We start from the raw sequence: 25,368 nt of genomic DNA, 5'->3' as shown, positions 1-25,368 counted from the left end.
TCAACAAAAATATGCATTTGTAACCAGAAATATATCAGACAGATATAGTTTAAAAATGATATTAAATGTAATAGATACATAATGATATCTTATATTCTAGATCCCTATTTCAAAATTCTTAGACATTCAGGCCAGGGTCATTAGAGCAGACTGGGGGCCTTAAATTTAATTCCAGGTTCAGAAAAGTTCAAGAGTCATAACAAAGTACATAAATCTTAATCATTAAAAATATAATTAGAGTAGATATCTTTTTTAATGTCATTGTTTTGTGTGATTTTGTGTTCATGTTATTAATATAGGCTATGGCAGTATTCTAAATAAATATAATATGTAAAACTATGAACAGTAGCTTTTTAAATTATAGGTTAAATAACTGCAACTTAAGAGAATTATCTCCTATAATATCCAAAGTGAGAAATTGTACCTAACATAAGTTAACTCTATTGAAACACATTTATTCATAGCATAGATGAGAAACTTATGTTTTCCAAAGAATCTGTATAATCAGAATTATCAGATATTTATTATTAGAATTACCCCACAGGCTTGCTCTATGAAAGAAAGAACACTTTCTGAAATGATTCCATAGTGCACACTGCTTTGAGAAGTTTCATATTCTTGAATCTGTGCTGTTTTATAACTATTGATGGCCAAATCATTTACATAAGTGTTAGGTTGCCTTACATTTTTATTGTATTTATTCATAAAATTCTTGGTGGCCATTAAGAGTATATATGCTCCCCTAACTTAATGATTGACAAATTAAGGAGTTAAAACTGAGGTTTCTGAAGATAACATAACTGAGTATGAAAGATTATTAGATGCCAATTTCTTACTTGATAGTACATTGTAAAACCTTCAGAGACAATGTACTCACCACATAGATGACACTTTATGGACTATGGTTCTCCTACACAAAAAGAGCATCCTATAAAGGGATTAAAAAATGGAGGAAATAAGCATAAATTCCCCTATGGATGATTAAATAAAATATTCAGATATGAGACTTAGATTTGTAATATGCTGGAAGAAATTTCAACGGGAACTTTGTTGTTTACTACGTGAAATTTTCCAAAGATTTTCTAGTCTTTTATTTTATGACTTCTCAAACTCGTACCAGAGAAATTCTATGAAAGTCCTTTAAATAAATTATGAGAGAATCTCCATTTGGAAAAACAAAAACAAATTCTTTAAGACTTCCTTTAATTCATATCCATGAGCCAGAAAGTCTGTCAACATTTAAATGTGCTATGAAGAATATATAGTGGATTTTAATATCAATTTCTGTCCCACTTACGTGTGTAGACAACAAAATGTCTTATATTTGTTGGATCTGCTCTGGACTTTATTTTACGTGTTCCAGATTGCTCTTGTCTCTGGATGTCTTGCTCAAATATCTCTTCTTGCTTCAGAGAAGATAGTGCTGGTTTTTCGGAAGTGTTTATGTTTACATATTCCAGAAGCTCTCAAACCAGGTAGATCAGAGTTTACTAGGACACATTTTAACAGTGCCAAAAATCCAATCAAGGAGATTCTCATTTATTAGTAGAGTGGGAATGCATTTGAAAATGGGCACAGCTAGTAATTATGATAACCATTGTCTTATACTTATTTCATAGTTCAATGTTTAACTATTAAATATATTAATTACTTCCAATGGCAAGACAATGATCTGTAATACATGGTCTGGCTGTTTTATTGCCAGTCTTGTTCTTCAATTTGTTCCTGTTCCTTCAGCATCATAACACTCACTTGCTATGCTAACAAACAACTCCCTACCATCCCCCCTATCTCTGCCACCTCTCTCCCCTAGCAGCAGCTCAGCAGGTTTTCTGCTTAATCACTTCAAGACCAAGAACATGTGAGCTGCATTGAATGAAGCTTGTAAACAAATGATATAGCTCTACTTGATTACTACTCACAACAGTTGCCCGGTATATGATTTTTCTAATTATCTCCCCTGTGGTGGACATTAGCCCCTGTTTGGTGTTCGATTATAACATCTACATATCTTAGTCCCCAAACATTCCTCAGGGATATACTATTAGAATAACTATGGAGTAAAGTGCCAGGAAAGCTACTCCTTTTGATGACTTCTTTTTCCGTTCATGTTAAGTTGGACTATTGTTAAGAGAGGAAGGCTGAAGGAACAAAGATGAATCAAATGCATTAATTTTTTGTTAAATACTTTTCAGAATTTTCCCCAGATAACAACAAAAAGTAAATGTCATCTTAATTCGTTATGTATTTTCCAGATATGCAAGCATCATAACTAAGGAATGTTCTAAATAAGCTTGTTTATTTTCTGCATTCAAATTATAATTTTTTAAAAAACTTTTTTTTGTTGTTGTTAAGGGACTGTTTTAGGTACATATTTCCTTAGGATCTGAATCAAGACTTGATTATAATAATATTATGTTTAAAGTAATCGATGTTACTGAAGTTCTTTCAGAAAATCTCCTATTAAATGTTGGTCAATATGTATTTTGCATTTTTATAGAAAATAGCATATTTCATTTTTACTATTATTTCAACTTTCTTGACAAATTTATAAAAGAGAAAGTGATTTCCTAAAAAATGTTGAATTTGGCAAAATATTAATATTCTTCTCAGGTTCTCTGTCCCAAAAGGAGATACTATGGAATCATTTTCTTTGAGTGTGAAATTTTATTGATGATCTTAGTCAGAATCATTTATACTTCGCAGTTCCCTAGCACATGTCATTAATAGGGAGCTGCTTCCTTGCTTGCATGAATGTTTGATTTCTTTTTCTAGTTAAATAGTTATCCAAATGCAAAATCTAGTGCTTAGGGTAATCATGTGAATTTATGGCCATCGCTTGAATGCTGGGGCTTTCAGAAATGAAATTGAATAGATCATATTTCTCCATAAATGTAGGTTTTACATCTGAGATAGATCTAATATTGATAATCTCTTTATTTAACTGTTTCAAAATGCCATATGTGACTGAAAGTAACAGAATGGAAATAACTATGTTTATAGCAAATAGAACAGAAAATGAAAGGAAGATATGCAGAGCTTCTCACTGAAGTGAGCATCATATGAGTGCTATAGTGCAGCAGCACTAAGGGCAGCAATCAGCTTTTGAAGGAAGGGATTAGAATGCACCTAAATGTAGGATGAGGAAATTAAATGGGAGAAATATATTGGCTATTTTCAGATGCCCAGAATCTCCCAGAAGGGCTAACTTGAAGATTAAATTAAAACTAATTTAAAACTGGGGAAAATGCCTGTTGATTTATTTCAATGATTTTATATAATAAAAAGTATCTCTACAAGGTCTCATTTTCCCAATATCCGCCATTGTCGCATTTGTATTATTGCAAAAACAATGGCTCAAGGTGCATTAAAATTTCAATTTAAGAGACCTTACTTATTCTAAAACGGATTCTGATTTTGCCTTTTTCTTAGTCTGTATTCATTCATTTATCCCACATGGTCTTTGCAAGTGAAATTAAAGAGAAAGTGCTATGGACTGCATTGTGTTCCCTGAAATTTCTAATTTGAAGCCCTAACACCTAATGTGACTATATTTAAGGGTTGAGTTTTTAGAAGGTAATTGAAGATAGGGTACTAGTCAGATGGGATTAGTGGCCATGTAGGAAGAAGAAGAGAGAGCGGTCTCTCTTTTTTTCCACCATGTGAGAACAGTGAGAAGATGGCTGTTTGCAAGCGAAGAAGAGAAACCTTGCCGTAAACTGATCATGCTGGCACCCTGAACTTGGATTTTCCAGAATCTAGGACTGTAAGAAAATACATTTCTGCTTTTTAAACCACCTAGTCTATGATATTTTGTTATAGTAGTTTGACTAGACTAAGACAGAGAGCATATTCATTCCAAATACATGCTTGTGCTCAGATGACAGGATAATTATTTACCATTTCATTTAGTTTCCTCACTGTTTCTAAAATACTTGAATGTTTTAGCAGCCATGGTGGTGACAGATCCACAGAGAAACTTTCTAAAGACAATAGTCAGTCTGCATTTGTTCACCATCTTGCACTAATTTGCCAAATTTCTCAGAATACAGGGGGATTCTGCAATTAAAAACAAGCAAGCAAACATAAAAGCCCTGTTTGAAATCTCAATTAGAATAAAATCAAGTTATCTAAAGAAATATTGGGCAGAAAATATATACCTGCAAGAAATCTTTGAATTTTATTCTATAGAATTCAAAATTTCTAGTTATTCAATTTTTAACTCAAGTGCCAGGATGCCTGTATTACTGTGTCTGAGATCTGGAAGAGACCCAAATCTTACATTTATTTCTAAAGAAAAAGGCAGAGTTTTCTTTCAGTTAGAATTTGGAAAGTTATTATTTACCACTCTGATCCAAATATATTTATACAAATGAGTAGGTCACCCAGGATAGGTATAATTAAGACCAGAGTTTTAAACTCCAAATCAAATTCTGGAGGTATCATAAAATTCATAATAAAGCCAATTACTACTGTGTTCTTAAGCAACCCCACATACCACAGCAAACAGACAGAGAAAAAGTATACAAACTGTATGTTAAAAAATAAAAATATACTTTTAAATTATGACATAAAAATAATTTGAAAATAAAACCAAACCCTTTTAAATTTCATCACATTAGAATTTATTCTTATGTTTACACCTATATTCATTCATCATACATTTAATGTACCCACTATGTACTTGTCACCTTGTCAGGCTTTAGGCATAAAAAGAATACAAAGATGGCATCCCTGTCATTAAGATTTTCTATACAAAAAAAGTGGCCAATAGCTCTGAGATTTGATAAATTGAAATTTGATCTCAAGTGAGCCATGTAGATATTGTTATGAAATTCATTCGGTTGTACTTTGCACTATTGAATTCTTTAAATATGTTGCCTTTTATGAAAATCAGAAAGCAGATACTTCATTTAACTGAAAAAAATAATGTGTAATAATTATTATTGGCTCCAAGATCGAACAAACTTAAGACTATCATGACGATTTTGCCTCTTATTAATACTGGCAAAGAAACTATACACATCACTAGAGTAGGACTTTTCCAATGTGATTATGCTTTTCTACCTCTAGAGAGGATCTTTTTCTGATGGATTCATTAATAGGTGTTAAACACAGAGGGGAGCTAGGAGGAACAGACAAGCATGGCTCTTGTTCTCCTTTCACCACTCTCTCTTTTTCTCTTCCTGTAACTTGGGGAAAGATTTGTTTATGTAAGTAGCATTGGAGACTACTTCATGGTATTACATGGTTTATATGTACCATCTATTTGGACTTCAGCCTTTCACTTTTCTCATTTCTGCTTCTCTGTTTGCTTCTCTACACAACTCATTTCTTATATTGACCTTTAGTAGGGACTGCCCTGGTTTGAACACAGTTACAATACACATCTTCACAAATGCATTCTATTACATTATGGTAAAAGTAGTAACAATATCTAATACTCACTGATGAGGTATTTGCGATATACCTAAATATTGTACTAATTGATTTTATGTGAATATCTATCCCGTTCTTTCAGGCACATTTATCAGACCCAACACTTTGATGATTTAATCTATTTTTGCCAAAATCAAAACTATATAGATATATCCTAGATTTAGGCAGACTTATTAAACTTGAGTAATACAGTTCTTCAGTGTCCATCTAAATTTCTTATCCCAAGTTCTCATATTCCTCAGTTTTAGCTTAGTTCCCATAATTCTTTCAATAGACACAGATTTAACAAAATTATAAATTATTCATTGAACAGCATTCTTTTCCTGTTCTTCGCATATTTTGGGATCTGTTCTTCCATTGTGTGATTGAGTAACATGTGAGGAAGTTGTTAGCAGGATGATATATAGGTGCTAGATGGGCACTGAATCCTAGTTCACAAATTACTGATTGTTTTGATCACTTGGTTTATCTTTTGTAGACTTGAATTGAAAAACATTTCATCTTTGTAAAGTTGATATCTAAGAAGAGGGCTTGGGAAATAGATGTGCTGGGTTTCGGTCTTCCCTTTCGGAACTACCTTTCTGGTTTGGGAAACCTCAGTTTGTCTCTCTGCTTCTTCATCTTTAATTAATGTTTCTAGACTATATTAATGATAAGTTGTACTTCCTTGATTTTCCTTATTTCCATTTTTCAAGAGCAGTTAAAATGATCCAACTTTTGCAGTTCAGTTTAAGGGTTATAGCAATTTAGAAAGATTCATTCAGTGATCTGTGTGGAAGTAGTCAGCTGGTACAGCCTTGTTCATTTTGCTTCCCGACTGGCAAGGCATTGCTCCTATACAAACCCTGAAAGGATTTTCTAGAAATGCCATCTTAGATATTGGTAGAACTTCTGCCAGTCCTTACGGTCTGCCTTATGGTTGACTCTAGTGTAAATATTGGGTTGTCTTTCTCTATATGAATTATTTAGAACTGTTTTCATTTTTACTATTTGACTGCCTCATTCAAGTGAACTGAAATCTCTATATAAATGGTCCCATTGAAGATCTTTGATGCTATTTGAATCACCTTAATTTCACCGTTTTTTGCTTGCTATATTGCTTATCGAGATGACTAAATCTAGGGATAGAATTTGTTCATAACTTTTATAGGCTAGGATTTACTTCATTGTTTTTATTCCTTTGTATTAGAAAATTACAAAGAACAGACCACAGTGGACAGTTCTGGTTTCTTTGATATTTAAAATTCAAAATTGAGGCAATAAGAAAATTATTGTGTGTGTATATTTTAATGTTACTGCATAATTAATGCATTCTAGTGAAAAGGAATATAAAACATGTACATTAGAATATTCAACTAACTCTCTCCTTGTGGTAAAAACCAAGCTTGCGATAATTATTTTCTTTGTAAAAGAGGAAGAAAAGAAATCCAAGCATTACTACTATTGAATCATAAAACAACAAACTATCTCTTTCTCTGTGGCTTTCATCCATATAATTTACAGTGCAAATGCAATTTTTGGTACACAAATGCTTCTATATTGAGAGAGCTGTGTGGAAAAAAGAATGCCTAGATCCAATTTTCTTGCCAAACAAAGAAAACAAAATCCTTCCCCATCTTCTGTATTATGTGAGTGCCAATAACGCCTCTTTGATGGTAGCTTTGTGTTGTATTGTGTTTTTGCTTTTAATTAAGATATATTGGGTAAAATAATGCTTCATTGTATTGTACAAAATACTGAAGCATGGGCTAATTACAGCCTTCAATGGGATTCAGTATAGACCTCATGTTACTGTCTCATGCCTATTTTTTAGTGTTTAGCAAAGTGTTCTGATGTTATATTTTCTCCTGGGGTTTTCTTTTTAGCTTCTCTTCATCCAAATGAAAAGCAATGACCCCAACCTAAAATGTTAATTAAATGGCTACCTCGCTTGTTATAAAGTTTTTATTTAAAAATATTCTTATATTTTGGATGCCAAAATTCAATTTTGCCCCATATGGCCCCTTTCACACTTGTTTTTAGAGGGCATAATTTTCGCAGAAGGCAAAATTCCAAGTTAGCAAAAAAGCAGGTTGGGAGCCAGACAAACATGGAAGAAATGTCACCCTCATCTTTATTTAAACCTGATTAACCTTTTTAATTTAGTCATTAAGTTTTATTGAAAATGAACCAAATACAGTCATTAGTTGTGGAAAGAGAATGGAATCAATTTAGACATTAAATTAAAGGATAAAGTCTCTAGAACTTCTAGGTAAAGACAAAATGGTAGATTGCTCATTGCAAATCGATTATAAGGGAAAAATATTATCCATATTGAAATTTATCCAGATGGCAATCTATTTGAGTTTGCAATAAAACTCTAATAATGCCTAGTATATATTTTCCCCTTTTCTAGATGTCTGCAATTTCTTTTGTTGTGAATATACTGCAAACATTATTAGAGTTCATACAAGTATCTAATCTTTTGTTGAACTGCATTGGATTAAAATGGTAATTGTAATTGTACTTGCCATTTTCATCTGCATGCTAAACACAATGGGCCTATTAAATTATTGCCTGAATATGTATAATGTTTAATAATGTATTTTCAAAATTGTTTTTTTCCAAGAGCAATAACAGCGATATGCAAATATATATGTTATAAAGTGCTTACTGTGTATGATTACTTGGATCATCTCATTAAACTCTTACAACTACCCAATGGTATCATATGGATACAATTGACTTCTCATTCTGTTCCAGGAATACAATGTGCTTCTCATCTAATTTCACATTTAATATATACATTACCTTCCTTTACCCTAGGAAGTTGGAATTTTTAAAAAGAGAAAACTGAAGCTTTGAAACTAGTGTACGGTGAACAGCGTTCTAAACCCATGCAGTTTGATTTCAGAGATTTTGGTCTCAGTCAGTATATGCTACTGCCTTCCTTTATGGATAATGCTTTACTTAAGAGAGTAGCAGGTTGGTCTTATACTTTCTTCCTGGAGATTTCTGCAAAGTAGCAGTGATACATGAAAGTGATATATATATATATATATATATATATGAGATATATATATATCTCACTATATATATCACTATATATCCCTATATATATATATATATCTCACTATATCCCTCCATATATATATATATATACAGGCCAATCAATATGGAAGCACAATACTGCACCAGAGCTTTGGATATACAAGAGATATTTGTTTTCACAGTCCTTGCATAGGGTTTAGTTGTAAAATCTAAGTTAGATCAAACCCTAGGATGGCTTGCCTTTTTATTTGAGTGAAAGACTACGTCCTCAACATGAGCTTCGAGGTCCTGTATAGTCTGGCTTCCTATTCTCTCCCGGACCTCATCTTCTACTACTTTTTCCTTCGCATACTCTGTTTTAGTCACTTTGTCATGTTGTTTTTCCTTAAATATGCCAGAAAAATCTGTTTGATTTTAAATATACCCTCTGCCTACATGTTGTTGCCCCAGATATACACATGGCTAGCTGCTGAACATCTTCCATTTCTTTCCCTAATTTCAATTGGCCTACAATGTAAAATGCCGTATGAACAATTTATATAGATATAGAAATTAAACTTTATATGTGGGCATCACTATAGGACAGTTCTGGTTTCAACTTTTCATAGGGCATTGTCCTCAGCAAATATTAATTTTAGTTCTTGTTGACTTCTGTGGTGTTACCTTCTTTTTATGCTATTCTTTGAGGCACCTCTGGGTCTCATTTCTATTCACATATTTATCTTTTATTCATATTGTTGTTGAAACTTATTAACTTTTTGTAGTTATACATGTGAAAATAGTTAGGTATACATACATAAATAATAAAATTATTAACAAAAATAAGAAAATGATGAATGTAAAATTTAGGCTAATATTTTTCTTGGTGTGTGTGTGTGTGTGTGTGTTGGAGGTGTTGAGAGACAGGCAGAAGGATGGGATGGGAAGGAGCACATGGCAATGTGAGTTATTAGTAAATTCATTGCTTTTGGTATTCCATGGTGTTTCAAGAATATTTGTTATAGTTGTATGCTTTATAAAACACACATTTTTTTGTTTGTGTCAAATAACATGTTAATTGAAAAATATTCTAATGATTATCACTAGTATTTCATCTGTACTAGCTATTTCTGTTCTTATATGCAAGGTTGACATGCTAGATGTTAGCTTTTCTCCAATGTATATACCACTAACTGGTGCTTCGTTTTATTTTTTTCTACTTTAGTTGGAGAGTTTCAGAAATATACTGACCTTTCTGAAGAAAAGGTAATTTCTGGATAGAATTACTAGGGGTGGGGGCATTTCTCCTTTATTAGTTTCCTAGAGCGGCTGTAATAAAGTACCACAAACTGGGTGGCTTTAAACAAAAGTTTTTGGTGTTGCTGGCATTCGTTGGTAATACTTGGCCTATAGACTGATCACTCCAATCCTTGCCTTTGTCACATGGCATTCTCCCTGTGTGTGTGTGTCTCTTTAATTCTTATAGGACACCCGTCTCATAGGATTAGGGCCCACCCTAATTGAGTATGATGTAATTTTAACTTTATTATACCTGCAAAGACCCTATTGCCAAATATGGTCAAATTTATAGGCACCAGGGGTTAGGACTTAACGATATCTTTTTGAGGGACCCAATTTAACCCATAACACCACTCTGTTATGGGGAAGCCATTTATTTTCTTGATGCTTTTTTGGCTGCTATCATTATATATATAGTTTTTTCTGATTGTAACCACTGAACAATGCCTTTTCCTTTTCCCTGGACATTTATAGTTGAACCATATTATATATACTTGCCTTCTTGCATGTACCTTACTATCACGTACCACTAAGAAATAGCTACTGCCATGTCAGTTGAAAAGACAATTGATGACACAGTATGTTTTTAATATCTAGTAGATTTGAATTTTCATCAGGTAACATGTCAAAGGAAAAATAAAAAATATTGAATTGAAGATATATGAGTTAAGATTCCTGATGGGCTTCTGGGCCTTGTCCTTGTTTTGTTTTCACTGTATTTTTTTTTTTTTCTTAAAACTAATGGTTCCAAGGTATATATTTTCTAGTGACTCTAAATTAATGTGTTACTTATACTCAGCATTTAGAAATTTTACCGTTATAACTTTTATATCAGTTTGTTTTAGAACCTGGTTCTTGAGAGACTCTTAGGGATTTAATCCTCTGTCATTGTCTCAAGATTTTCACACTAAATTTACTTTACTCTGTCATATCCTTTAACTCAACCATATGAAGTTTTTCTTATGTATATTTCTCTGTATGTATTATGTATAGTAAAATGTGTGCATAATGTGATTTGTGTCACACTGGAAATCTACTTGCCCAGTTTGCGCCAGGTCACTTAGAACTTAGATCTTTATCTACTGGGAAGGCTCACTCCTAGTCTGCAGGTGGTCTCTGATATCCTGCTGGTGTTGCCTTTGGGTATTATTTATAGTCATCATGCAGTATGATTATTGTTTATTGCTTGAAGTCATTTCTGGCTATCATTAAATATTATATTCTCATTTTTTTAAGCAGTAAGTCATACTATAGTTTTGACATATAAAATTGTAGAGGAAATGGTTATGTTGTCCTAAAAATATTATATTCTTCTCTATGGTACCACTTTAACGTGCATTTGGCTGTGAGCTGATTGGTTTTCTACAGTTATGGCTACCCTCTGTTGCCCTGTATTAGAGGTTGAAATAGAGAAAATAGCACCCCAGGGAGAACACCCTCATAACTAGGTCTCCTAGACTACTGTGTAACTTAGAGAGCCCTCTGAAGGCTCTCTAAGGGGTCTGCTAGACTACTGTGTAACTTAGAGAGCCCTCTGAAAGCTCTCAGACAAAATTATTTAAATCAATAATTAATAAAGAAAGTAGTCTTCTTCTGCCTAAATAATAGGAGGGCATATTGTGATTGCTGTAGTTTCGCTTTTTTTTTGAGGAAGATATTATAATAAAATAGCACAATTTGGTAATAATCGTCATGTTTCATAGTGGAAACATGAGTCAGACATATCTAAGGACCAATTCTATCTTCTTATTTAGTAGGTAGTGTTGTTGGCCAAGACAGACCAGGAGGACTTCACCAGATCTTTTCGCCTCGAGTAGGTATATCAATATCTATGAACAAAATGCATTTTAGTTGGGAGAGGGGTTGTCTGCTCAGTTATCAATATCTGTAAATCTAATTGCCTTTATGTTTTTATCAGAGTAACAATCACACTTAGGCCAAAAGTTAATTCTAGATGCACATTTTTCATTATACTTTCTTTTGTTAAAATGTTTTTCATTATCCAAATAGTCATCTTCATTTTCTAAAACTATACACTGTAAAACATTTTTAAACAAATACATTGCGTAGGACTTGAAATAATGGAGACCACTCTTACTCTTTGATGTGCCAGAAGCCTGTCTAAATTGAATATGGTCAATATATAATATTGTTACCAAAAAACAAAATATTTTACATTATTTACTGATTGAATTTGGTAAGCTGTAGATTTTTTGATGTTTGTAATACAGTTTAACCCCTTTCACCTGAAAAATGTTACTTCTCAAAATCTTTCTTCTAAAAATACATAGTAAATTTAAACAGGTTTGATAACAGAAGTAAAACAAAACAAAAAGCAACAAAAAGGATAAAAAACAATTTATTATCACAGCAAAGTCTCTTATGTCTTCCTTTTGAGAATTATATCACAAGAAGGATGAATTACTCGAGACAAGTACTAGAAAGAAATAAGAATGGAAAAAAGCACACCATCGCTTACAATTGCTAGCACTTGCTTAATTGCAAAAGAAAATGTCTATATATAAACACATTTTTGGGTGTAAAGCAAAAATATTTTTCTGTATAGAATGAAATTTAAATTGGATGAAAAAACATTTTGTTGAATTAGAATGTAGTTAATCCTTTTTTCCTCAGAAATCAGGGTTTAATCTCAGAGTATGTTTCATGAATCTTAAAGACATTAACTCTCCTGGGTCTCCCACTTCTTTTAGTTTCAATTTTTGTAATTGCCTGCACATTATATCCTTAATTTAGTATTTTCTCCCTTTTAACCCTTGACAACATTCCTCTACATACAGCAAAATGATTTTTGCCTAAGTTAGAAGAATAAAGGATAAGAAACAGACTGCACAGGCCCTGCACACTTCCACCAGGTCTACATATCTCAATTTGCCTGACTCTTCTCCTTTCAAGTGCAATCTAAATATTTTCAGGGCAGAGTGCGATGAAGATATCAAAGATGGTTCTTATAACATGTAAATAAACCACAAATAAACTTGCTTTTTTTCCTATCTTTACCCATCCCAAATATATATATAAACAATATCTGGAATGTTCTCTTAACTCAGGTTTTTATGAAAACATCAAACGAAGACTGTATTGAGAACTACCATAACCCTCACTGTTGAAGGAGGCCTATATAAATTTAATATCTATATATATAGGTTATATATAGATATTTAATTATATATACACACATGCACACATGCATGAGCACATATACCTTGTACTCTAAGAAAGGAATTGGTGGCATATTCTAAATGTAGCAAACACTGCTCTGCTTTGGAGGGTGTGAAATGTCAGGGAAATAGGTTACTACTGGGGTTATGCTAGTGTAATATGGGTTTTTGCTTCTGTTCTTATGGCTTCTAAAGATGATTCTCTTGACTTTCCAGGAATTCATGAGCTAAAAACTCTCCTTTTGTTTAAAAGTAGCTACAGTGACTTTATGTTTATACTAATGACAAATGCTTTGTCTATACAATATATTATTAGCATATTTATAATTTGGATGATCAGAAAGTTTATTTCATTTAAAATATGTCCATTTAAGCATAGAAGAAATTATGTGATGGAAGCTTTGAGTTGTCTCAGTGCCACATCCTCTATTAACAACCCTAACTGCAAAAATTTAATTATTTAATGTACTTAAAAAAAATTCTTTGTGACTGAAATGTACCTTATGTAATTCAGAGTTTGATTTTTTATTTTGGATATTTGACCTTCAAAGCCATCTGAATGAATGCATTATATGGCCAACTAAAGGAGTCTTCCATATTCATGTGGGTTTTTTGCTTTCTCTGCTCCACTTGCGTCTTGTCCTGTTTTATGCTGCAGACATAAATGTTACCCCTGCTTTAGTGATGGAAGGAGGGTTAAATTTTTATGTGGCAAAATGAGTCTCTTCTTGTCATCTGAAAATGGCACTTGCTTCTGGCTATGAAACAATTACATAAGTATAAGCCACACACTTTTCATTGATATTATTAAATTTTTTTTTGTCTTTCATTTACCTCTATTCTCACTGCTGCAAGCTCAGTACTTATTTAATAATTACATGCTTATTGTTTTGCAGGTTTCCTCATTAAGTAATTTGGTGGGAAATTATTTACTTCACATATAATACAAAATATGATTATTTAAATTATTTTCTATTTATTTAATTTGTAAGAATCAGCAACCATACACACACTATATATATCTTTTAGAGCTAAAGTTAGCTACAGGCACTGAAGAACATAGCCTATATCATGGTCAGAAAGTCTATGCATTCTTCTAATCTGTTTATTCTCTATTTGTAGGACTGATAACATGGAATGGGACAAAAATAAATGAGGACAAAGCCATTTTGAAGAAAAAAGATAGTTAAATTTTCTGTATTCGCTGGTTTCCCACCCCCCAAATAGTATCTAGCTTGGTGCCTAGCACATAATAATCTCTCATTAGATGCTTTATAAGTCAATATACAAAATTCAATTTATTTTCTACAATTTTTTCTCTCCATCTTCTAAAAACGTACAACCTTCTTACAGTAGGATTTAGAATAAAGGAAATATTACCCACATATAGTTCACTTTAGAATTCTCTAGGCTTGTCAAGGAGTATTCCTTGTAGAATGTCCTATAAGTAGAATATCTGGATATAAAACTTTATTACACTTTATTTTATCAACAGCGTCCTTACCTACAATATGATTATTACATATATCTATCTATATATCTATATATCTATCTATATATCTGTCTATATACAAAGCATAATATACTAAATATCAGTGCTCTAAAGATAAGCTCTTCAAGATCCTTGTCCTAGAGCTAGTTCCAGGTTAATGATGTAGATCTTTATAAGTGCTGGGGTAAATTAAAAGAGGGATAGAATTCCATGGGATGAGATGATAGAAGAAATCTTAAAGATGGAATGAGTCGACCTGTACTGTGAGGAAAAGGTAGATTTTAGCTGAGTATGGAGACAAATGACGGACATTTAAAAAGACATAAAGTGTGACAAAATAGTAAAATCAGGACACGCACAAATATTTTCAGGGATAATGCATTAAACAGTTTTCTTTGAATAAGTGTTTGATTGGGGAAATGGTAAGAAGTAGGTAAATTTAGACCATTGTGAGGAATTTAGATTTAGTTCTGGAGACAGATGGGGATCATTGACTATCTTGATTGCATAAAAGAATATTTTATGTGTTATTTCTGTAATATGAACTTCTTTCTCGAATAATTGAAGTATGCTGCTTCTATGATTAGAGTTTTGAAAAGACTCATCTTTGGCTGCCTTTATATTATGTTGTTCAATTACCATTTATTTAAGCTTTTAATTTGCTTTTTAAAGGAAGTATCTCTATACTTCATATTACTTGTTCTTATCCAACTTGCTGACCTCATAGAAATTCAAACTTGTTTTGTAAAGAACAGAGATAATGAGTATATCTTTTCTACATATAGAAGAAAGACAAATTAAAGCTGACAAATGTGAGCTTATAAACAGTGGTATTACATTATTTAATATATTAAGTTTTACTTCAATGAGACTTTTCTTTTAAAAAGACTGAATGCATCTTTGATGGCATTAGGAAAAGAAAAAGAAAAGCAAGCAGCCAGAAGTATGGAGCCTGATCTTTGGCTTTTCCATCCTAGCTGTGAATACTCATCAAAATTTCATGTGCAGTTTCTGAAGTCATTTGGAGTTCACCAAATCAAATTACCTCTCATATTACTCCTTTACCTATCCTTACATGTTGTTCTCCCTGCAAATATGGCATGATCAAATTTCTTATTGTTATACTTGTCTGGAGAGAGATGTACATTATATCCAATCTCTTCATCAATTGGTACATTTAACATAATAAATGGTAGGTCCCTCTTTGTGATCCTGGGATAATATTGCCATTAGCAAGAATGTCTTCTTTTTATACAGACCTCAAGTAAACTATAGTTCCATAATAAATTGAGATATTCTTTACCTTCTTTTAGAATCTTGGTCTAAAAGCCATAGTTTGTGCAATTTCTTCTTCTTACCCTGAAAATTGAAATATTGTTCTAAAATATTTCACTAAAAGGGATAATTCCATAAAAAAGTCATAACTATCAAAATTTAATAGACTTTTTTTCATCCAAGGTGATTAATCTTTAATCAGCAAATGATCATTAGGCATTGTTTGGAGAATTTCAGCATACTGACATAACATAATAATGACACTTTCTAGCATCTTCCTTCCTATTTTAGAAAAGTCATTAAATCTTTTAGTTTAATTAAATGTCTACCTTGCTTGAAGCATATTTGAAAGGATTGTGGATACTTCCTACTGTTTTTGATTTCTGAGTTAACTACTCAATAGCCTGTAACTATTATTTTGACTCCTTTTGACCCAGAAAGTCTGCAACTTTTGTGAAGAATCTATATGTTTGTACTGAGCTCTGTTCTGTCATCAATTTTAGTATTGTATTAATAATTGTGAAATATGGCTACCTTTATTTTGCTATTTATAACTAATCTTTACCTGTAATTAGTTTATGTTTACTATTGTTACATATGAGATAATATACCCAGGAAGGAAACAAATGCTAACATATCACAGTGCAATCCTGAAATGCCCTTTGGTGAATATATAAAAAAAAATTCTGAAGTAATAATAACTGTAATGAATTAATATGTATTGAAAGGTTACAATGTTGCAGACATTTTGTTAAGCACTTTATAAGCACTGTCTCATTTAATTTTCAAAATAGCCTTAGGGTAGAAACTCTAACTTTACTTATTTTCAGATGAAGGAACTTAGACACAGAAGCTAGTATAGTGGAATGTGAAAATAATTCCAGGCTGACTCCAAAAAATGTTATTTACCAATTAGTAATGTTGAATTTTTTATTAGCCAATTAACTTATAATACTAGCCAAAAATAATCAATTAATCATATTAAGTTATAAGATTTGAATTTCATATTTTTTTCGAAGGAAAAGAAAAATAGTTTTCTAGTAATTCTTTTGTGATCCCTAGCAACAAATATTTCTTCATCCTCCAGCAAAAAAGAAAAACGTTCATCTGGTGCGCCTGTAGAATTTATAGTTCCTTAAGTGGAAAATCTCTGACCTAGACTGGATGTTCACTAAGGTCACTGATAACAAATGGGCCTGTCACACTGGGGTGGAGGAAGTAGGAAGTTTATGTCTGGGAGAACATGGAATAGCCAGAGACGGCAAATAACAGGTATAGGAAAAGATACATTGCTGATTTGGTTCCTTCTCCTTGTTCCCCAAAATTACTTTATGTGTTTGTGACACTGCCTTTTGTCATTGAGTTTGAGAAGGAGCAACACAGAGATCTTACTTATTATTTCTTCCATTATAAACTTCATATCTGCTTTCTACCCAAACACAGCCACTACAATTCTTCACACAATTTCTTTCTTCTCAACATGTTTTTACATGAAATAATTTGAACCTACACACTAATTTGTTAAAATCAACTTTAACATTTTTGTGGATTCCTTGAAAACATTTTCTAGATCTTAGGAAGGGAAAAATAGATATTAAAAATTGAATAATGAAGACATTTCACAAATAGGCAAAAGCAAGACTCTAATATAAGCAAGTATTACATGATAATAACTTAAAAAGTATTTACATTAGAGATGAAAATAATCTAAGTAACTTGATTTAGATATTAAATAGAAAAATCAATTATAATCCATTTAGTTATTGCATGCCAGTCTTCATTGTTTTAACTTTATTTTGTATTGAAATGTTTTAGAATTCAAAAGAAAGATCTCAAAGATTGTATTAGAGTGTGTAAACCTAACAGAGGCCCACAAATTCTCATATAGTGTTTTACTATATTTATAATGAAGGAGGAGGAGATGTTTCAATTGGAATATTGTTTAGGAACAGAAAATATGATTAAAATTAATATCAAGATGTGATACATTAGAGATTTAAGTATTCACAAGTTGACATATACAAAATATAAAGTACAGCATAGGAAATATAGTCAATAATATTGTGATAACTATGTATTATACCAGGTGAATACTAGATTTATCGGTGAAATCACTTCATAAGTTTTAGAAATGTCTAACCACTATGCTGTACACTTGAAACTAATATAGTATTGAATGTCATTGTAACTGAAAAATTTTTAAAATAATTTCAAATATTAATTATTTAAATTTTTTTCAAGTTAGTTGCTATTTATTTTAGCCTTTCAAATTTTTGAATAAGGCCTAAGAGCTACATAAAACTGAAACTGACCATTTTATCATATTACAAAATTATTCAAGAATATATAAATTCAGAGTATGGATTCTAGTAAATATTATTCTTTCTAATATTTATAATCTTATAGAAAGAGTATTTTTGCACAGTCTGTAGGTGTCTTGAGGTAAAAACTTATTTAACAAAATAAGTTTCCCAGTGTCCACAAAAGACCGTATAATACTAGCAAATACATTTATAGTAAGTGAATAATATAAAAGTACATAAGGCTTATGCAGCATGTGAGAAGATATGAGATGACAAAATAAAAATATTTTCTGACTTATAAATGTCAGAAAGTATAATTGAACAAAAAAGGAAAGAAGAAAGCTATCTAGTGTGAAACTTGTTTAGTGAGTGATTTAAAATAATGTAGAGAGACTGGGAAAGAGAAAAAAAATTCTATTATTACTTGGAAGAGAAAATAAAAAGCCCAACATCACAGAGCTGGGATGAAATGGGCCCTCTCGGAATAGCTGTTTAGAATGATGCTGGGTCACCATGTCAGCCTTGGCACCTCATTATCTAAGAGCTGTGTACACATACAAGAACTTCAGAGAAGAACAATGGATAAGATTATGAAAAAGAGGTTGGAAAAAGTGATATATAAAGCAAGATTAAAGGTACAAATTATTTTTGCAAGTTCTAAGGAACAACTAAGTTAGAAAATGACACTGGTCTACAAATAAATAATAAGTGGCAAGGCTAATTACTGAACATATTTAAAGGGGTTAAAGGGATGAAATTAAATTTAAGGTGAGTATTATGTGTGTGAGAATCCTTTTGTATGAAATATATAACAGGCAAAATATATAACCTTATGAGAAAAGCTACCTCATATTCGAGCTTCCTATGAATTCACATTCTAGGAGACAACCTGGATGAACACAAGAGAATTTCAAATTTGAAAGAGTAGGTCCATAAGCCTTATGCACTTTAGTTAAACTGCAGCTGTTGTTTGAATGAATGGGATCTCCCAGGTCACCACCAATAACCAGAGCACAGAAGCAAAAACAAATCAGGGTTTCTGGTCAGCTGTACGGAGGCAGAACTACTAAAAAGTTAGTCACATGAGAAACTGATTAAACTAGAACGGAGTAGAGACTGAGAAACTGGGGAAATGTGTGTTGTTAGATAGACGGAGGGTATGTTCTACCAGAATTGGATGGATTCCAAAAGGGTACATGCTGCCACTGAACTGGATCATCTGTGTTCAGAAAGGAGGAGGTTTGGTAAAAGAGAAGTGTTTTATATAAGAAAATCCTACAAGAGGGTTAGAACATTCAATGCATATAGCAGATGTGAAGTAGAAATGAAAGAAGCTGATTTTCTTGACTCTGTCATAATAAAAAGGGGCGGGGGGATTGGGAGAGAGAGAAAGGGCAGGAGGGCGAGTGGGCAAGTGAGCTGGGATAAAAATTGTCAAGTGCCACATTGTCTCAATATGAAAGAAGCCAAAGCAGTAGTTGAGATAATGGCAAACAAGAGAATGCACGCCCCATTTGAAGAGGAAATACTATTTAAATCCGCTAGAATACTGCCATATGGTAATATATACCTACCTAATGTTGCCTCATCTCCCGATTTTCAAGAGAAGGTGAAATAAGAATTTTTAAATTGGGCAATTGATTACCGAAGAAAACTAACCAAGTGCTCTGTGTGAATTTAAAGAAATGTCACTCAGGTTCAAGGCCCCTATTGTTTCTTGCTATATATTATGATGGAAAATTACATAGGTTATTAAGATGAGTAAAATCGCTTTTTAAGAAATCAAGTCCACCTATAATAATTTTCTTACCTCCTTAGGGAGAGAATGAAAAGATACAGAAAGCTCATCTTCACCATTCTCCTCTTACCTTGAGAAAATGTTTAAGGATAACTACCATCTGAATTTAAAATTTTAAAAAATGTAATCTGTTTCTAAAACACTCAATCACCCTTGGGTCTTATTTTTTACTTGGGCTACTAATCAAGAAAGGTGGCACCATGATTTAGACATACTCTCTACTTAAAACCCAGTGCATTGTTGAATAAATCATAAGTAAAAGGCATAGAAATTAGAAAGTAACCAACCAAACTGTTCATATTTTTCAACAAAATATCTACATTGAACCCTCCCTCAATTTTACATAGAAAGTATTAGAACAAAAAGAGAAATTAGCACTACTCTTGAACCCGAGAGTCGACATAAAAGTCAATAGCATTTCTATACAAAACTAATAACTCATTCAAAATATATAATAGAAAATATTCCTATTATTAATAATAACAAACTATGAGATATGTAGAAAGGAACCAAGCAATAATATAACCAACTGTTACAAACTAATTACAAATATATGAAGATACCTAAATATCAAAAATAATATAGATAGGAAGGCCAATTGATATCATGAGAATACATATTTTCCCTTAAATAATCTATAAATTTGATTTCCAGTCAAAACTGAAATAGTTCTTTAGAATCTTTTAAAATGATCCTAAAATTTCTCTGGGAAACAGAAAACAAGTAAGATAATTTTGAAGGAGAACAATATGTGAAAGATATCTCCTACTAGATATCAAGATTCATTTGCAGCTTTAGTAATTAATATAGTATGTACTGATAGTGACAGGAGTTAACAGAATCACAAAATAGAATAGAGAAAAAATTTGCACATATATTGAAATAATATATTACAGAAGTAGCATTGCAAATGAATAAAAAAGTTATGGAGTAGTTAGTAATTGGTGGTGATAAAAATAAAGATTCATATAAGAACATAAATTTAAAGCCCTTTCTCAAACAACAGAAAAATAAAATGTCTACTTGACTAAAACAGTTGTCAAAAGCAAGTCCTTAAAACTTTGAGAAAAAATATTACTAAGACCTTAGTTTAGGAAAAGATTTCTTAGAAAATAAATTAAAAAGCCCAGACACAAAGAATATTTATTAAAATTAAATATTTCTGTTTTTTAAACACCATAAACAAAGAGAAAGAAACTTCACACTAGAAGAAATTATTTCCAAGGGATATAATCAGTGTTTGAGAGACATGTGCACTCCAACAAATCAATAAAAGAATGACATAGGATCTATTAGAAAGAAAAATAAGGGATATGCACAATGTATTCACAGAAAAGAAAATCAGAATGTCCAATAAAACATGGAAAGTGCCAAATATATTAGTAATCCAAAAACTGCAACTTAATGCCACAATGAATGATTGTTTCACATCCATCAGAATAGAAATAAATGGTCTTGCAAGAGCAACCTTGGTCAAGATTAGATATGTGGGATTTTCAAATTCTGAAGAGTAGTAAAGAAATAGAGGACATTTTTGACATCTTCAAGATGGATAGTAACATAATCTATGACCCAGCTATATCTTTTAGAGAAACTCACCATGTGGCCATATTTATGAATGAATATGTGAAACCTCACAAAAAATATTTTGAGCAAAAAAGGGGCAACCTCAAAAATGATATATTCAATATGACCATTTATGTGAAGATTAAAACTCAATATTTTAAAAATATTAATGAATATATAAATATGTAATAAAAACAAATATGAGTGAACATGATAAATGTTAATATTAATTCTACCTGGGGTGGGAATTAGAGAAACTAAATCGAAAAGACATATAGAATATTTTTTGATGGTAATTATACTTTCTATATCTTTAAAAATGATATAAATGAATGTAAAATCGTTTTCCTAAATGTTGTTTATGAGTACATGGCCAAAATAAACAGTGGATGTTCATGACCATTCTATTTTTATATAAATGTTTGAAATATTTCATAAAAATACAAAATAAAACATCAGTTATGACCTTAGCCCATTTAATCACAAAAAAGAGGGTGACAGAGTCAATGGCCATGCTATCCTGAATAAGCCTGATCCTGTCTGATCTCAGAAGCTAAGCAGGGTTGGGCCTGGTTAGTACTTGAATGGGAGACCACCTAGGAAGATCCAGGAGCTGCAGGTGTAAAAAATAAAAAAGTAAGGGATTTCGAGCTGACAAGGTCCTTGCAATCTGTGTGATCAACTAAGGGTTGCCTTGCCTTAAAAAAAAAAAAGAGGATGATAGAAACATACACATATAACACCAGCAAAAAGGGAATTTTCAAATAATTTTGCTGTGGAAAAAGAAATAAGAACACTCTCATCTCTTATTTCTCTTCCCTTCCCTCTTTTCCTCCCTGAAGTCTAGAGAGATGATAAAAGAACGTAAAAAAAAAAAAATCTAAATGTGTGTATGTCTCTCTAAGAACTGCTTTGACTCAGTAGAATATATATTTTGTTAATATTTTATCATCTATTTTGAAGTGCTTTCTAATTTGCCTTGTGATCCTTTCCTGCCTGTCTCCTCCCACCCTCCTCCTTCTCTATCTCCTCTGTCTCTGTCTCTGTCTCTGTCTCTCTCTCATGTTTGGAGGTTTTTAAAAAGTATGGCATACTTATTAGTTTCTAATAAAATTTGTTATTGTAAGTTAACATATTTAATTTTATTTCAGTCCTTTGATATTTATTGAGACTTGTTTTATGGACCAGCTTAAAGTATAACCTGTTGAATGTACTATTACACTTGAAAAGAAAGCATATTTTCTATTTTTTGGATGTCATGTTCTTTAAATGTGAATTGCAATAAGTTGGTCAATAGTGCTATACAAACCTGTCATTATTAACGTTTTTTCGTCTAATTTTCTACCAAATACTGAAAGAGAAATGTCAATTTCAGCAACTATGATTGTGGATTTATCTATTTTTTTCCTTTAGTTTTATAAATTTTTTGCAATGTGTATTTTAAAGTTCTGTATATTTTCTAGAAGATATAATTTTCTAAGGCACTAGGGGCATACAACTTAGAATTTTAATATCTTATTGGCGAATTGATTTTTATCATTAGAAAATAGTCTATTACTAACATATTCTTTGTTTTGAAGGTATTTTTTTTTTGAATGATCTTATGACATTTTTCTTGAGTTTAGGGTTTGCATGTTGAATATTGAAAGTGATTTTTGTTTTTCATACATTTTAGTTGTGGCATATTGTTGCAATAAAATTTGATCTGGGCTGCTTATGTACCCCCACTGAGGCTATAAGAAATATGTCCCCTGGCTGTTTGAAAAGAGGTATTCTGTTTAAGAGAAAGGATTTTCTTTACCATCTTCTCAAACGTTTAGGATTTTTGTCCTCCCAAGGTTAGGTCTTGGGTTTATGATTCTTCCCACCATGTCCCTCCCTATGCTGTAAGAGCACCCTCCTTGCCCATGATGTCTATTCCTGTGCAGGTTGCCCACCATTCCATAAGCATCTCAGCTAGTTTACTAGATACTAAAATCCTTAAATAATGTTTAGTTTGGGAAAACTGAGGGAAAAATATTTCTACAGGCCTCACTTCATGCTTTTGGCCTGTTAATTCAATCATTTCTCTCCTAATAGCAGCATCTCCTCCCACTCAATAAGGACATTCTGAAATTCACTTTCTTCTTGGGTTTTTTGTTGTATTTAAATAAAAATTTAATTTTGAATCTAGTTAGATGTATCGTAGTAAAAAAAAGATAAAGATAGGGGAGACTGAGTGATGGTTTTATGGTAACTCTCTATACTATCTTTTCAAATTATCTGTAAATGTAAGTCACATTTTCTTAGGCTTTTCTTGGTTGTGACACTTTCTCATACTTTTCTTGGTTTGAAGACCAGTAATTTTGAAGACTACTGGTCAGTTATTTTGTAGACTGTCCCTCACTTGGGATTTGTTTAAAGATTTTCTTATGAATAGGCTGTGGTTATGGCTTTTTGGCAGGACAACTACAGAAGAATTTGCCATTTTTATTTTACCAAAAGTACGTACTATCGCAGAATTTATCACTATTAATTTTGATCTTCAGCACCTGCATGATGTGTTATGTGTCAGGTTTTTCCACTATAAAGTTTCTCTTTTTCTTCCTTCTCTACCCTTTCCATCTGTCCTCTACGTGCAGCCCATACTTTTGGAATAGGAATGTATTCTCTACTTCCTTTAGAGTAGAGTACTCATATAAATTATTTGGAATTTCCTGCATGGGAGATTTGTTTCTCCTATTCGTATATTTATTCAATCATTTATTTGTGTCAGTATGGACTCCTGGATATTTATTTTATACTATTTTAATCTTCCACATGTAGCCTCTAGCAACTTGTCAAAATTACCATGTAAATGTTCCAGCCTGTATATTATGGCTCTAACATTTCTGTCCAGGTAAGCAGATCTTACCTTGTCTCCCGAGATGCTCCAGACTCTCCAGATTTCGGTGTGTGTTTGTCCTGCAATCTCAGTGCTCTGATGAGTCCAAGAAAAATAACTGAGTTTCAATTTGTCCAACTTTTTCTAAGAGTATAAGAATTGGACTGACAGTTTCTAAACTCTTTCTCTCTCAGAACTGAAACTGGAAGTTGGTATATCTTTTTTCTCAGTATTTTTATTTTCGACTAGTCTCTGTCTTTATATTTAAAGTGTGTAGTGTCTTGCTTTTTAACCAGTAAGGAAATTTTGGACTTACGTTTAATCTATCCCATTAAATTTAATTATTACTATGGTTAGGTTTAATTTTCTTATCATGTTATAGGTTTTTGGTATATTTATCTCACATGTTCTTTTGCCCCTTTGCTTCCTTTTCTGACCTTTTCTCTGTGGAGTGCTTCTTTTGTTAGCTTTCAATTTTATCTGCTGTATTGACTTTTTAGTTATACCACTTTGTGTTATACATTAGCGTTTTTCCTAATGATGTTGTTTTAAGCTTCCTTTCATACAATATTATACTATTTCACAGTTAAAGACTTTACAACAGTATATCCTTTCCTTTGCTACATATGCTATAAACTCCATGTACGCGATCCTTAGGGGGGGTATTATTTGGTAATGGTTTCATGATCTTTTGAAATGTAGCAGAGTGTCATCTACCATCATATCTATCTTATCATCTATCTGTATCTATCATCATATCTATACATCTATCTATCTGTCTCATCTATCATCATCCCATATCTATCATCTATCTATCTATCTATCTATCATCATCATCATCATCATCATCATCATCATCATCATCTTTCATCATCTACCTATCTATCATCTGTCTATCTATCTTTTCCCCCTATAAATTTCCCTTTCTACTTATCCTCATTTCTTTCTTAAGATATCAGGATTCCATTTACTATCATTTCCCTTCAGGCTGAAGAACTTACAGGTCTCCTGGAGACAAATTCTTTTACCTTATTTTTAGTTCAAATGTCTTTGTATTTTGCCTTCATTTGGGGATAATATTTTCACTGGGTATACAATCGTATGTGTATATTTTATTTTCTTTTAACAATGTAAAGTTGTTATCA

General features: G+C 32.0%; 1 long non-coding RNA gene and 1 pseudogene across 1 annotated transcript in view; one reads left to right on the top strand and one right to left on the bottom strand.

Moving 5' to 3' along the window:
* Positions 1-25,368, bottom strand: part of LOC120590794 (uncharacterized) — a 538,201-nt gene that overhangs the window by 311,382 nt on the left and 201,451 nt on the right. The window lies entirely within an intron of this gene.
* Positions 21,863-21,982, top strand: LOC120591011 (uncharacterized; annotated as a pseudogene).

This window comes from Pteropus medius, unplaced genomic scaffold (assembly GCF_902729225.1).
Source record: "Pteropus medius unplaced genomic scaffold, Ma_sr-lr_union100, whole genome shotgun sequence".
NCBI lineage: Eukaryota > Metazoa > Chordata > Mammalia > Chiroptera > Pteropodidae > Pteropus > Pteropus medius.
This window is presented reverse-complemented; position numbering and strand designations above follow the sequence as displayed.